The following is a 6,421-nucleotide window of genomic DNA, read 5'->3' on the forward strand; positions in this document are numbered from 1 at the left end:
CTCCACGCCAGCTTTTTTTTTTTCGAGACCCACATCAGATTTTTGTAAAAAAATGAATTCTATGCCTGTTTTTGCCGATTTCAATTGTTTGGGGGTAATTTTGATATCACTCTATCATCCTGAACAATTTCTTAGTTTAATTTTGGAAGAATAGAGGGTTTGAAGAGATGATTTTTTTTTTTTTTTTTTGCAGAGTTGGGAGTGTTTTGTAGAATTGATGTTGCTTCTGCATTGGATTATCTTCATAGTTATTGTCCAATGCCAATTGTTCACTGTGATCTGAAGCCAAGCAACGTCCTTCTCAATGATGACATAGTTGCCTATGTTGCTGACTTTGGACTAGCAAAGTTTCTTCACGGGAACACTAGCATAGCTGTTGAAAGCGAAACAAGTTCAATGGGCGTAAGAGGAACTCTTGGGTATATCCCTCCAGGTATGGGTTTAACTGTTTTAATTAGTTGTTGTGAATTTTTTGAAATCTATGATCGTACTTAAGAAAGCAATGAATGTTGTGTAGAGTATGGAATGGGTGCAGAGGTGTCTACACAAGGAGATGTGTACAACTATGGAATAATGTTGTTGGAGATGTTTACAGGAAAGAGACCAACTGATGCAATGTTTGACAATAGCCTAAACCTTCACAACTTTTGTAAAGTAAACTTAACTGTGGGATTGATGGACATTCTCAAATGTTTATCATTGGATATATAGGTATGCATTTCTCCCTCTTTTTATCATAAGTTCAATTGCATGATTAAGTTTAACAAGACTGTGATATCTAAAGTGTGTTCATACATTTCGTTGGTGGTGATTATAGAAAAACTCAACTTTCTTATGATGTATGGCCCTGGTATGTCAGTGTTTTGTTTTACTGTTTATATGTTTTTTAATTAATTAATTCCATTTGATTAGTAGCTTTTGGTCGGTTCTCATGAGTATTTTCGTGTACCATATATGCATTCTATATATGATTATAGAAGTAGCTCTGAAGTGATTAACCTTGGGGTAAAAGTTTGATTCGACTTTTACACATTACACCACAACACCATACCAATTGTTTCCTCTTTGAAAATGCAAACAGTGACCACGTCCAACTGTCCAAGACTGCTGTTTTGTGGTGTCAAGGGAACAATCACTAGGTTCACTACATCGGATTCGGTATTTTACTCTTTATGTTTTACTACCCATAATACAGCCAGAACCTTATTCTCACTGAATTGCAGTAAAAGTATGTTTGGTGAAATATATGGCCTACAGCTTTAGGAGATTTGTGCTTACTCTCTGTAACAACACAAACGTTGTTTGCACTCTAAGTCTGAACTACTGAAGTGTAACAAACAAGATATCATGATGCATGCTCCAAAGTCCAAACCTGCTTATAAAAAGATAGTATTAAATCTGCTAGCTGCTAAGCTGAATAAAATAGACAAAAAGAAAAGATAAAAAGAAAACAGACTACCAGAGCTTACACCACTAAATAGTACTAGATTAGTTAATAAAGGATCAAGATACCTTGCTTCTTCTCGAATAGCACCAAAACTTTTCTCAAGGCCGGTTGTAATAGCACCAAAACTTTTCTCAAGGCCGGTTGTAGGCTGCAAAACTAAATAGATTTTATGTTCTCAATTGTGTTTTACACTCTTCTATGTCACTGGCAAGAACATAACATTGAGTTTGATGAAATTGATGTCTGAGAATAACTTTCGCGGCTAGGAGGGGATTCAAGGTGTGTTTGGGCACTACGACCTGAAACAACAATATATAGTTAGTAAGTAATAATGGAGCTTTGACTAGAACGAGAACTGAATTTGGAGTACTCAAATGTAGTGAAAAATATAGTAATATTAAGTTTGTTCTGATAAAAGATTTTGGAGCTATTATGCAAAGGACTGAAAGATGTGAGCTTATGGGATGCAACTAACACAATAGTAGCAAGTTATCATTCCAAAAGTGCAAAAGGAGACACCACCTTGGTATTGTTAATACTTGGTACCACCAATCAATTTTGTTTACTCTTCCTTTTCTCTTATTTTTTTTTCATACTTCAGGAAATCATGATACTCAATGCTCAATGCAATGCTCTTTTATCGTATTTGGAGTGAAACTTCAATGAGGAGTACGTACACTATGTCAGTTTAGTATTCTTCCTTTGCCATATATATATTTTTTCCACCTACTCTTACTAATTTATGAAGCCTTGATATGAGGCTATTTGGCTATGGAGTGAAGACATGTTAAGAACAAAATCTATAGATAATATCCTAAGGTGGTGTATGTATATTTTTGTCAAAAGTAGATTTAAACTTTGAAGTGCTAGGTGTTTTTGTTTGTATCACTTTATTTTTCTTTGAAATGCAGAACTTAGATATGAACCATGTGAGTGAATCACTTTTAAATTTCATGCACTTATACACATGAACTTACTATCAAAGAAGAATATTGCAATAGGATAGGAATGCCAGGACGTGAAATAGACGGTAGAAGAATGACACCAAAGGCAACATGAATAAGGATGTCAGAAATGATTTTGAATAATGCGCCAAAGGCAACACAAGTAAGACACAAATAAGATTGCCAAAATCGATTTTGCTCTAAGCTAGATTATAGTTTTGAATGCTTTTTCTTCAACAACTTTGGACTCTGGTTAAATTTTCAAATATTCTCAGTTGTTATTTGCAAGGGTATTTGACAGTGTTTGTAAGTAATGGATGTATACTCTGTATGTTCTATACCGTCGAAACATTTTGCAATTCATAGTACATAAGATTTTACTTTCTCTATGGTGTTTTTAAAGAGTTTGTGTTGGAGATGTTAAGAGGGCATTGTAGAGTAGTAGTGTTATTTACAAACTATACTATATGTTATGCTGTGATTGTGCTGGAAAAAAAAACAATTTCAATTAACAAGCCCATCCGGATCAGGATCATGACTATCGTTTTTATGCACAAAGTAATTCCTAAACTTAATCTTATTGCCATTATTTACTGCTTCTGGCATCATGTCAGATAGTTGGTTTACAGAACTATCTTTTTTTTGGTTTTGACGACTAGAGAATAATATTAATTGGAGTACATGCTAATATGCTAATATGCTATGCTATTTTTTTAGGATGCAATGCTCACAACCAATACTAAAAATGGTGGGTTGTAATTTCTAGATAGAAGAGAGCATTAAAGATTAAAATAATATAAAATAATGCAAACACGGGGAGGGGCAAAGTTTCATTAATAACGAAACTCTTCAATTTTCTCTTTTTCTTCTTTATTTTCTTCATCTAAAAAAAATAATCTTTCTTCTCCAAAAATAGGAGGTTGATCCCAAAAGTAAATAAATAATTTACGAAGAATAATGGAGGTTCGCAAGTAGAACGTAGCAAACGTTCCAAGGTAAGATTTTTTTCTTTCCTTTTATCTCTTTCTGATTATTCCATTACTTAGATTTGTAATAGATTTGTTTTTTATTTGTTCAGTGATTGTTTGTAATTGAATCCGCTTTTGAATGATTTCATATTATTGTCCAAATAAAGCAATTGATTATTTCATTGTTTAGTATAAGTCATTATATATACACTTTTAATTGCTATGCAGTTAGTTTGTATTCAGATGTTGGTTTGTAAACATAGAGAGTAAGCAACATAGTGAAGGAGATGGCAAACATTTGTGTGGTGCAAATGTGACTTATCTTGGCCCAACCCGGTCTTGAAAATAACTGCCTCATGGACAAGCTTTTAAAGTTGCATCTAATTCGAAAGACTATAGAATTCAGCTGACATATATAACAATTTCCTGAAGTAGTCCTAAGTACAAGAAATTGATGGAGCAAATGTCAATCTCCAAAGCAGGTAACTTGAATGATCAAATTCACTTGGGAATCTAAAGAAATTACATTTTTGTTGTGATAACTATTATTTGTCTCAATACTTCAATATTGCAAATGGTGCAATATGGTGTACAAACAATGAAACAAACATTCATTGTCACCTATATCATGATATTCATCTAAATTTGAAATTGACAACAATTTGTCTTTCGCTACTACTGATGCATCAGCCAGAAAAAATATATGCATTACACTTACTAGATCAAGGTTTTAGAGCTTGCAATTTCTTTAAAAAAAAATATAAAAACATAAACCCTTCAAACAAAGTATGCAATGAATCATTAGCTATCAATATACATATATTATTTATTCAAGTGGACTTTAGGCTTTTGAGTCATTAGCTATCTATATAGTAAGTCCGCCATAAGCTGGGCCAAATGGCTAGTTTCTCTATAAAGTGGAGAACCACCATTTGAGTTATTTTAGATTTAGAAAAGGTAGTCTCCTTATTCATTTGGTCTCTAAGACTAAGTAGAATGGAGAGACTGCCAACAAAATTGTACTGTTTTTTACTTTTTTTTTTTCTTTTCATATAGTTAATATAATTTCCACTTAGAGAGCAAAAAATACTGTAGATATGCCAACGTGCAATATCACCACAGAAAAGGATATATCCACAATATATGTCGAGATTTGAGGGGTCAATATATCTCCTTATAACTAACGATAGATGCAAGGTTTTTTTTTTTTTTTTTTTTTGCCAGCTAACAACATATCTTATATTAGAACATCAAAGGTACAGTACTCCTGTCTAGTAGGCATTTCGGCAGTAGACTTGCATCTTGATTAGGAGTGTAAAAAAAAACCGTTGACCCATCATCCGGTAGGGTACCCGGTCTTCACCCGCCACCCAAACCCGCACCGACCCGAAAATAGACCCGCCCCGCCACCGTTTTTATGCGGTCGGGTTATGGGTGTAGGTTCTATGTTCAAACCCGACCCGTCAAGCCGCCCAACCCGCACCGTGTCAAAAACCGTTGACCCAATCCCGTTGACCCGCACAATTTCAAGACTCTAACTCTAATATTTTTGTATTTTGTTTATAATTTCTTTTAACTTTTGTAGAAATTTGAGAGATATAAATACAAACTTATGAGTTCAATATCAATTTCACATATTCAAGTTTGAACATTGGGAAAATATCAGAAATTCAAATTCAACTTTTGAATTTTAGAGAAGATAAATCATTCATCCTTGTATTCATTTTGAATTATTTTAGTTTATATTTTATTGTTTTGTACCATAGATCCTCGCTCCCATCTTCATTTTATCATGCTATGGAAAATAATCAATTTACAAACACGATAAATAAGTTTCAAATTTACAAATATGGTTTTGGATTCAAATTCAAGTTTTTTATTTTTGTTTATTTTTATTGATTGATTCCATTTTTTTCTATATCTTTGTGAATTGGAAATATATTACTTACAGAATTAGAAGTTTTTTTTAGTGAAATTGGGTTAAAATGATAATTTTCACCCGACCCGGATGACCCCAAAACCGCCCAGTAAAAGACCCAACGGGCCGGGTGATGGTACTAAGACATGACACTTCAACCCCGCCCGCCCGTCGGGACCACCGGATTTGTATCCCCTAACCCCGCCCGCCCATCACTATTTGACCGCGGTTGACCCACCCGCCGTATTACACCCCTAATCTTGAAACAACGCGCCGCCATTAAACCTCCTGTTGATCCAACCATATTTACGAAACTTAAAAGGTCTACACAGATCCTCTATTAACAGCTTAACAGGTTCTAATTTCCAACTGTTAGAGTTATTCTCCAAGGGAAATACTACATTATGAATAGCTAATAGACTATCCCCCTTAAACAAAATGGAGTTCTCTTGTTGCGAGTCACGCCGCCTCCAAGGCCACCAGTCATCTACTGCTTTGAACCTTCTTGTTGCTGCTCCTATGAGAGTGCCTTCGTTATCCCAAGCCAGAGCTCCAGCTGCCCCATCTCCTGTCCCCTTATCAAAAGCAGCATCAAACCTTATTAGTATAGTATCAAGTTCAATTACTGGAAAGGAATCTTTATATTGACAACTGTTATGGATCCTAGTATGTCCTATATGGGAACTATTGTTCCCTACTCCTTGAGAGTCTCCAAAGGCTTCAAGGCATCTCCTCCATTGATCTGTTGTTCTTCTGAGCAAACCTTCTCTACTTGCAACAAGGCCTTCAAACTTAGCCTTATTTCTAGCCTCCCATATGCCTTGAAGCATAATGATAGCCAGACTTCCTTTTTTAGCAATACCCGGATATGTTCCCTTAGTCCACTGTAGGAAGAGATCAACCCAATCTCTTATAGTGTAATGTTCCATCTCGTCTAGGTTACCCCCCAAGTTCGAGGCAAACCAGACGGACTTGGACCATTCACACTTGAAAAAGATATGCATAGGGTCCTCTAGCTCCATCCAGCACAAGGGACAAGAAAACTCTCCTTTGATCCCTCTATTCCTTAGCAAGTCTCCCGTGGGCAGGATATCCATATACAACTTCCACAAGAAGAGAACAATGTTGGCTGAGGCAGGAGCTT

This window comes from Coptis chinensis, chromosome 7 (genome assembly GCF_015680905.1).
Source record: "Coptis chinensis isolate HL-2020 chromosome 7, ASM1568090v1, whole genome shotgun sequence".
Lineage (NCBI taxonomy): Eukaryota > Viridiplantae > Streptophyta > Magnoliopsida > Ranunculales > Ranunculaceae > Coptis > Coptis chinensis.